Here is a 10,581-nt window from a genome sequence, read left to right as displayed (position 1 = left end):
CATCCCCTAGCTGCCCTATACCTGACACACAGTAAACTTTAATATATACTTATTGATAGCCTCAATAACTTGAAGGAATGCTATTATTCCATATAACAATGATAATAATAGCAATAATATTTTTCATCTTATGTTGATTTATATTTTAAAAGAAAACTTCAAATAAATTGTGGCAGTATAGTATAATAGATTGCTAGACAGAGTTAGGAAGACCTGGGTTTGAGTTCTCCTTAATAAACATACTATCATCAATCTGGACAAGTCATTGGAACCTCAATTTCATCATCTATAAAATGGAAATAATAATAGCATGTACCTCATAGAGTTGTGGTGAGGATCAAATGAGGTAATATATATAAAAAACTTTTCAAATTTTAAAGTGCTATACTCTTGTGAGATACTAATATCATTATTTAATGTACCTTGGAAGGTTTATAAGGTAGGATAGTGTAACAGAAAAACTACTGTATTTGGAATCCAAAGACTTGGTTTCAAATCTAAAATAGTACTATTGGCTCATTGGATTAAAACTATAAAGAGCTTCAGTAATCATTTAAAGTAATTCCTTCATTCATTTGAGGAAATTGAGCTTCAAAGAAGAAAGATGTCATACCCAAGACCACATCAGTAAGTAGTAAAGCTGTGGTTGTAAACAAATTATCTGACTCCAGAGCCAGAGTATTTTGTAATATTTTTGAAAATATTAAGAAACATTAACAAAAGTTCCTTTGGCATTTTGCTATAATTAAGATTTACAGAAAACTATTCACCTTAGAAAATAAAACTAAAGAAATCTATAACATAGAAGGTCATGGCAGAGTCAGAAATATAACACAACCAAATGAGGTCAGGGAACAACATGAGAAATCTAAAGGAAAAATATCTTGACTTATTGCATGATTCATCTAACAAATTAGAGGAATACTGATACTGGATGACCTTAAACTTTTTAGTTTGGGTGTGAACCACTAAATATTCAGACAAAGAAGCAATTGCTATGTGATTAATGACCTACAGCCATATATAAAGCCCACATTTTAGAAGCCATTTATAATAGGAAAGACAGGAAACATCCCATTGCCCTCCAGGTTAGCCCTTTTGAGAGGACTAGACATTGCATTTTTTACTCACTGGAGAAGGTAGTAAGTGGAATAAGGGAAACTAATAGAGAGAATTATATTAATCAAAGCAATTTTCTGTGAAAGCATGCATAAAAATTTCCAAGTAAGTTACTGAAAGGAAGCCATACTCTTCAAATGGTTGAACTGAAAACAAAACTTAAAGCTATATGATTTGACAAAGATACCTTAGATTACTGGGGAAAATTTCTTTCTTTACAGAAATGTTTCAGGCTATTTAAAACAGAATCTCAGTCAAGAAACTAAACAAAGATGTTAGGATTGGACATAGAAGACAGATGAAATTGGCTGTTATCCACATTAGAATAGAAGCCAAAATTATGCTGACTAAAAATGGAGCCAAGCAATGTCATATAGATTTGAAAAACATGTTGTGCCAAGGAAGATTTTTTTTTTAATTTACAGGTTTGGTAAGGATCATAAATTGTTTGATTTGTTAATTAAGACTTTGTATTTAGATCTATATATCTCTGAGACTTCGTAACACCTTCAAATCTCCTCATGTTTCATTCACACTGTTTACACAGGATTCTAGATCTCAGCCCAGCTTAGATCTATTGGAAATCACTGTATTTCATTTCAGTAATTATTTCTGATTATATTTAGTTTTCACTTTTTATAAGGGAATATTTTAAAATGCAGGAAAAATGGATGTGTATGGTTCTTTGCCCCTACAGTTCTTGCAGAGACTGTGGTTGAGTCAGTTTGCCAATGAGTCATACTAGGAAGTCATCTCAAGTGAAGTGCTTGAAAATGCATTCCTTCTCTCCATTTACTTATTTTGCTCTGTAATTAAAGGAAAGAGCATCCAGGCATTCTTGTTGATGGATAGGATGAATATAAGATACTCAGAACAAGGAAAAATATGAAGGGATTATTCATAAGGAAATAATTGACTTTAAAAAACATTTTTTCCCTTGGTATTTCAAATATTTGTACTTTAATGATATCAGATAATGTTTTATGCCAACAAAGAGAGTTTAATTATAAATGAAGGTTTTCATTTAAGTTTTAGAAGTTCAAATCTTTTTTTCTGGTACTTTAAGTCTAGAAAACATGGCTAAAGTAATCAAAAAGGTTCATAAGAAAAAGTGAGTAGGCAGACTGCCTGTTCCACCTTACCTATTTGAATTCTACATATATAAGAATTGGAAACATTTGAATTCTACATGTATGAGAACTGGGAAAATAACCTACACCCTCTTAAAATTGGGTTCACGTGAGAGTAGATCTGATATTGGAGATGACCCAATAAAGATCATTTTTTTTTCTCTTTGGCTCATTGCTTTTATCTGGACATATTCCAAGGAAATCTCAAAATGCAGCTTAAGTACAGCTCATTTCTATATTTCTCTGCATATGAATAAAAGAAGTTCCTAGTTCCTGTATTAACATTCAAGGTTTCACATGCACATTATGTATTGGATAAAGTTTTATTTTGTTTTTTATTTTTCATAAATGAAAAGTTGTTCAACAAACTCAATGAACTCAATAAATATATGTAGAAAACACATAAAACAGGCTATGAACTCTATAATAAGAGAAATAATCTTGAGTTTGCCATCTAAGCAGCTAGACATCTGACATTTTGATGAGTCCCTCTCTTTCAGAAAGTCCTTCAGATCTCAAGAGTACTTATATTCTCTACCTTGTTTAAGCTCCCTATGGAAAGTAAATGTGTTGGAAACTGCAAAATAAGCAATTTTCTTCCTGGACATGAACTTTCCTAGTAATTCATAGCTTTATCTTTTAAAGTAGGGTGCTATGTGAATAATCATCTTTTTTCTCTTAAGTAAACATTGTCAAAGTAAAATATTCCATCAAAAATTTTCCTTCTTTCTTTGGATAGTATGATTCCTAAACTTTCATATTCAGAAACTCTTGAGGATACACACATTTTTTTCTTACAAATCTCTCGATGCTATAGCTGCCACCTACTCTTGAGTTACAAAAAGTTTATTCTAAGGATCACTCCTATCTGGCTACATGCAAACATGTGCAAACCTGCCTTTCTACTATACCAAAGTCTTCTGAAGAAGCACTATCAGTGTACTTGATGCTGCCATTTCTTATCTTGGAAAAATCACTGTCAAAAATACTAGCTCTGAATTTCATTCAGAAGTTGTGGCTGAACACATGTGCTTTTACTCCAATATTACCATTAACTGTGCCCAGTGGAGGTATATAGCATTACCCGCTACCATCATACACACATATACACTTGCTGTACTAGTGCTGAGAAGCTCAAAGAACTATTTATATTTATTGAGTGTCTACTATGTACCAGACCCTATCCTAAGTCATGGGAATAAAAAGAGAAGAAATAGACAGTATTTGTCCTCAAGAAGCTCTCAGTATAATAAGATTATATGGAATAACAGTGAATATTCCAGTTTGGCTAGAGCAGAGCTTCTTAAACTTTCTCCATTTGCAACCCCTTTTTACCTAAGAAATTTTTATATGACTCTGGGTAGGTATATGTATATAAAATAGATATATAGATGTATATAATATATATATATATATATATATATATATACATATAACATATTTATAGATAATAAATAATAATTTCATGAACCCCTCAGTCAGGTATACATAACTTAGTCTGATGACAGTGAGTTCAAAATAGTCTGAAAATGGAGAAAAATTCAAGAGTCAATAGTCTAGGCAAAAGATAATCAAAATGACATAGATAATAAAGAATAAAAACAAATCCTATATGTACAATGTTTTTAAAAGTAAAGATATTATTTTCCAGTTTTCTCCTACTTTCCTCCTAAAATGTATGTTTTTTATCCAATGTGAAAATATTTTCTTTCAAAATCTGTTTGTGAGAGTCAGCCCAACTTAAAAGACATGAATTGAAGAAAAAATGGAAAATTTTATTAGTATCTCTATATCCTGATGTAGTTTCATCACTGATTACAGTGGAACCAACTTTTATGTATTCTAATACCTCAATATCCACTGTGCTATTAAAGGTAATGAAAATAGACCTTTAGAATGTAAAGTAATGAAGTGTGACCCATAGATGAGAGCAATTACATACAGAAAGAAAATATAATGGAGGTAGCTTAGTTTTTAAAGAAATGAGGAATTAATTTTTTGAAAGATTTTTGAAAGAGGAAGCTTTTGATTGAACAACTGAAAAAATTTCACATGGTATTATAAAAAAAAAAAGCTGAATGAGAAGACATTCCTAATCATGACCCATATGCATGTTTTCATCACTATGAAATCTAGATGAAAATCAACTACACATGTATTAAGCATTGATGAAAATGTGAAAGAGGTTTTATATAGGACATTAGACCTAAAATCTAGAAGACTTGAATTCTAATACAGCCTCAGACACTTACTAGCTATACAACTTTAGGCAAGTCACTTAACCTCTTCTTCTATTTTCTCATCTCTAAACTGAGAACAATAACAGTATCTATTTTCCAAAATTATTGTGAGAATAAAATGAGAAAATAATTACAAAGTGCTTTGTAAACCTTAAGACCAACTATTATTATTATTATGACTGGAGATCACATTTTCATTGTCATATAACTAAAATGGAAAGAATACAAGATATCTCACATTTATGTTTTATCAATTACAAAATTTTTGGCTACATACAGTAAAATGCAGCCTTAAATGCTCTCTTCCTACACAGCATAACACACATTTCTAAAGCTCCCTGGAAGTTGACTGGCAAGAATAAATTAATGGGACAGTAGGAAAGGCAGAAAATATAAGTAGGTGAATAGACATTTTCCAACTTACCCAAGTTTCTTCTTTGTCCATGAAGAAACTCCTGTTCCTTCATTCATTACCATTATTTCCATCTTTTAGTGGTCACTAACTGGTGGCTGTTTGTGGCTGTCTCTACAGTAACAGTCAATGTTACATGCTGAGAAGAATAAAGTAGCAGAGATTCTGGGGAGTTGTAGTGGTGAAAGCAAACCTGGAGTGGACATGGAACCACAAGATTGCAACGATCAGGGAACAGTGAAGGCCTAGCAAAAATAGAACCAGAAGAGAAATCAGGAAAAGCTCATCTTTTGTTGATATCTGTCATGGAGACAAATCTGAATCCTTAACATTCCAGTGGAGTCAAATTGATTTAGAAATAGAGATCACTAAACAGGACAAAAGTATCCATGCAAGCCTAAAATATGAGGTCTTTGAAAATGACTTATTAACATTTTTGTTTCATTATATATATTTTTAGTTTCTAAATTACATTTGGAAATGCTTTGACTGAGGAGTGTTATAGGCTGATGGGCCCATTTTTTGATATCTCTACCTTAAATCATCACCCCCTCCACTGATTTTCTCAGTTATTTTCAAAGATAATTTGGACAAATTATTGCCACACAATCTTTTCCTTATTCTTTTCCCTGCTACCACCATGTATGTATATATTTATATGTATGTATGACTGTATATAATTTATATATATATATGTACATAGAATATATTTATACACATATGTCTACATATATATGCATACACAGGCATACAAATCCCCACATGTATTTATCTATCTCTCTATCTATCTGGGACAGGCACTGCATATAGACTATGAAATAAGATCAGAATAGAATGCAAAGGGTAAGATGAATTGAATTTGGGAAATGGAACAGCATTTCAAAGATTTCAAGTTGATCCACCCCCTCCTGCAAAACACTCATGCTTTTAATATTAGCATTCCTCTGGTGATGCTATATGTTTATGAGTCATATAGCATTATAATCCCCAAGTAATCAGAACTGCAATTGCTCCAAATGGTAATGAAGAGGCACATGGTGGGTGTCACTGTCTCCAACATATTACCAATGATTGCATATGGCACCAAAAGGTTAAGTGATTTACTTGAGGATAAGCCAGAAACAGGTCATGAATCAAGCTTTTCTTATCTCTTCTTGGATCTGTCACTTGTTGCTTTTGTGATCTTGGTCCAGTCATTAAATTTCTCTGGGTCTCAGTTTTTTCATCTATAAAATGAGGGGGTTAGATCAGATGATTATCAAAGTTACTTCCAGTTCTAAATCTGTTATCTTATATCTCTTCCAAGCCTACTCCCACAATTCTTGTGCTTAGTACCTCTGGCATGACAGATTTCTAAGTTGTGGGAAAAGGAAGAAGAGTGCAAGTTCAAGTTTAAAGCAATTAACTACATAAAACCTGGGCAAGGTTAGGAATGCCATCTTTGACTCTTAAACAGAAGAAACTAAATAGACAGGTCTCAATGTATATATACCTAAAGTTTGAATGTTTTTTTTACAGGAAAGGTTGGACAGCTGAGCTTGATTGAAAGGGATAGAAAAGGGAATTTTCCATACCATTGCACAAAATTTCCTGCTCTTTCTTTTTTTCCTTGTCCCTTATAGTTTCCAGCCCCAATGCCAACTCCCTTCTGCAAATACCTAGGAGCCATGCCACATGCCTGTTTTTTTAGTATAATAGGGTTTTCCAGAGCCATAACTAACATGGAACAACTGATAATTTGTGCTTTGTCTTCATGGCTTTAAAACTGAGAGGATACTGGCAACACTTAACATTCATTCAGCAGAGTAAAACTGATCTTGGCACTGCTTAGTGAGATTAGTTAAAATAGGAAGGTACCAGATGGAAAGCTTCCTCTTTTACACTCCAGGTGAGTTCTTTCCTAGTACAACCCCTACTCCTACAATTTTACCCAGCAATAGCTTAGTGTTAACCCAAAGTATTTGACCATGGTTCCATTAATTCTTGGGATTTTCCCCATCACACTCAGATGGATACATTCAACTTAATTTGTCCTTGAAAACTGATTTGAGGATATTTTTAATGTTGTTTTCCCTGGGTACATCTTGTCCTAGACCCCAATATGGGTAGTGATAGCTCTAGGGTTACTCCCATATATCTGATTGATATACTCTGTTGCAAAGTACACTCAGAGAAAGAAAGAAAGAGAGAGAGAGAGAGAGAGAGAGAGAGAGAGAGAGAGAGAGAGAGAGAGAGAAAGAAAGTGAGAGAGGGAAGGAAGGAGAGAGTGGGAGAATGGGAGGAAGGGAGAAAGGGAGGGAGGGAAGAAGGGAGAGAGGGAGGAAGGAAGGAAGGAAAGAAGGAAGAAAGAAAGAATTTTGAGCAATGGTATAGAAAAGGTAACTTTTTCAATCAAGCTCAACTGTTTAGTTATTTCTATGTAAAGAACATTCAGACTTTAGGTATGTATACATTAGGAACTGTATGTTTTGTTCCTTCTGTTTAATAGCAAAGATGGCATTCCTGATCCTGTCCAGGCTTTATGCAGCTAGTTACTTTGATCAAAACAAAAGAGAGAGGTGTGGTGGACAATAGCGCAAGTTAGGGACTACTTAGGATAGTATAGCTCATCTCCATGGGCAATGGAAATCTTTCATTACTTCTCCAAAAATAATTGAAAATACATGCTGTATTGATGGCAGGTCAGCAGCATGATCTTCATATTTTAAGAGTAAATGTCAAAGCCTAACTTTACAAAGGAATAATTACAAAACAGGAAAGGAAATTGGCACTCAAGAAATTTGCATGACCATATAAATAAGCTTTGGATGAAGGAGTATATTTGCGTGTAGGCAGTAGTTCATTAACAGTGAAAGGAAATTGGTCTGACTGAACAATTCAGAAAAATATTTACTTTGAACCATTCTGCTCCCCAACATGGCCCCTCTGCTTCAAGCAGTCTGGTTTCCTTTTCATCTCCTACACATATTTACTTATTCATGCCTACATAACCTTTGCTAATTCTGCCTTGGATGCCCTTTTTCCTTTTCTACATTAAAGCACATCCATCACTTGTAATTGTCTTCATTAACAGTTACCATTGAAACCAAAACTATATTTTCTGCCAACAAAATAATGCTAGTTATCACTAACAATTCCCTCCTATTGGACTCTCCATCAGTGTTAATTTCCTAACAGTGTACATCACCTGATTCAAGCCCATGTTTCAGGTACTCCTATATATATACAGCATTCCATCAGTATGGACACTCCCAGATCAAAATCCATTCAAAATTCCATTTCATTCAACTATCTTGCCCCATAAGTCCTCCAAAATGGACAATTAAAAATGCTATTGAATATTAAATAACTTCATTTCTTGATGTTAAATGAACATCAATAAAGAACAGAGAATTTCATTCTTAGTGTATCACTGGCTTAATCCTTTGGGGACAATTTTATTTTCCAATGATAATTTAAAAAGCTTTCCTTGAGGGACATTCCTCTAATTCTGGGGTCTTTAACCTGGGATTTGTAAATTTAACTGTATCTCAAAGCAATTAATTTCTTTTGTAATCATATATATTTGTTCTATGTATTTAATAATACATCTGATGTTTTGCACTAATGTTCTTGTTACAAATCATTCTGATGTTTTGCATTGATGTTCTTGTTAAAAAAAAAAAGGAGGGTACTGTTGGGAGAATGTAATATTGTTGATGGAGTGTAGTGCCAGATGCAAAACCAAGAAAAGATAAAAAAAAAAAAAACTTATTCTGAGAAAGGCTCTATAGGCTTCACCAGATTTGCAAAAGGGTCCATGTCTCAAATAAGGTTAAGAACTATTAATCTAATCACTCCATTGATTGATTTCCCCTCCGCACTTGTGTATATCAAGCCCTTGTTTCCAGGTTACTTCCTAAATGGTGTCATTTATATATGTCCTTTTTTCCTCTCAAAGAAATGAAGTTATTCAATAGTCAACAAAAATTTATTAAGCATGTATACTGGGAATACAAATAAGAAAAAGAAAAATAGACTTTTCCCTCAAAGAACTTACAATCCAGAAGAGGAAGACAATACACAAAAAAGAAGCTTCAAGTAGACATAGGGTACATGAATAAAACATGATGCTCATGGAGTGAAAACTTAACCGAGTGATTGGTGGGAATATGGTTACCTGAAAAACTTTGAGCCCTTACAACGGGAATCAGGGAGAAGAGTGTATTTACTTTCCATAAAATTGTTAGTCACTTCTATTGTAGTTACCTATGACTCTAATATTATTTTGTAGTTTATGAGTTTGGAAAAAAATTCTTCTGAGAGTACTATTTCTGTTTTTTGACTAAACTACTATTAGAGAGTTTTAAGGCTTCCCTTTTGAATGAAGCAGAAGAACTTCCCATCCTAATTAAGGATGATTAGATGAATCAAAAATTATTGTTTCCTTATCCTGTTTGGTGAGTTTAAACAAACTCATCTAATATTTCATATCCAATACTTAGCAATCAAGCCCAAATGTTATGATACCTGCCCTGCTGTTACATGCATACCATCTTTTCTCCACTTTCACTTCCAACTCTTCCAACCTCTGTGGGTAGAAAAATCAAACAAAAACTTTTTTTCCCCTGGAAAGGCTTTTACAATCGTCTTATGCTTCTACTCACCATTCTTGTGACTCCCTAGATGAAAATACCCTTTGCAGGCTGCCTCCTCTCCCACAATTATTCTTTCTTTGTGCTAAAATATAAGCCCTTTGTGGCTCACTTTCATATTTGAATCCACAGCCGTGGAGAGCAGCGCATAGTAGGGCTTAGTAAATGTTTTACATTCATATATTCCATTCAGTTATGATTTTTCTGTATGGCTAAAACTTAAACCTAATATGGAAACATTAATTACTAATTACTAATATTTGTATAATGTATTTTAAAGAATATTTTATTAAGATCAATATAAAAAGAAATGCAGTATTGAAATATATTTAGATAGATAACTTTGTATCAGTCTTTGACAATCAACAATCATTCATCAAATGTATTGACTACCCATTATGTGCCAAACATGATGAAAAACACATCTAGTAAGTACCTGAGATCAGTTTTGAATCCTGGAAATGAGATTTCCTGATGTCAGGCCCAGCACTCTATCCATTTCACCTAGCTGTCCTATTGTAGGCATAATAAAAAGAAGTACAACATAATTTTTTTTCTCTTAACAAGTTTTCAATCTAGTTAATCATCTGCTCTTAATCTAAGTCTTCTCAAATGTCTGAGCTTAAGTAGAATTTATCCCAATTTTTTTCTCAGGCTGTCAGGAATCTGTCTAAGGACTCTCAGATCCCTAGCCAACTCACTCAAATGTTGAATTTCCTACAGCTTTTTTCCACTGTGATTTTAATTGTCCCAACAAAATAAGTTTATCTTTGACTGCCTTAGGTTAATCCCAAGAAAGGCCTTCCCCTTTTCTATCTTTTTCCTTCCAAGATAAAAATAGAAAAAATCGTAATATTCCTTCTCCCTCTCTTCTATTTATTTCATTTAGATTTTTTTCTATTTAGCAATTTCTCTGAAGCCTAGAGATGGTATAAAAAGTAATTTTCATCCAAATGAATTCAATTCAACAAACATTTATTAAGTGCCTACTTTGTATAAGGTACTAAAATAGGTATTGTGAGTATTTGAAATATCTTTGGTTACCC

The sequence above is a fragment of the Antechinus flavipes genome, chromosome 2 (genome assembly GCF_016432865.1).
Source record: "Antechinus flavipes isolate AdamAnt ecotype Samford, QLD, Australia chromosome 2, AdamAnt_v2, whole genome shotgun sequence".
NCBI lineage: Eukaryota > Metazoa > Chordata > Mammalia > Dasyuromorphia > Dasyuridae > Antechinus > Antechinus flavipes.
The sequence above is the reverse complement of the archived record's forward strand: the minus strand, read 5'-3'. Positions refer to the sequence as shown.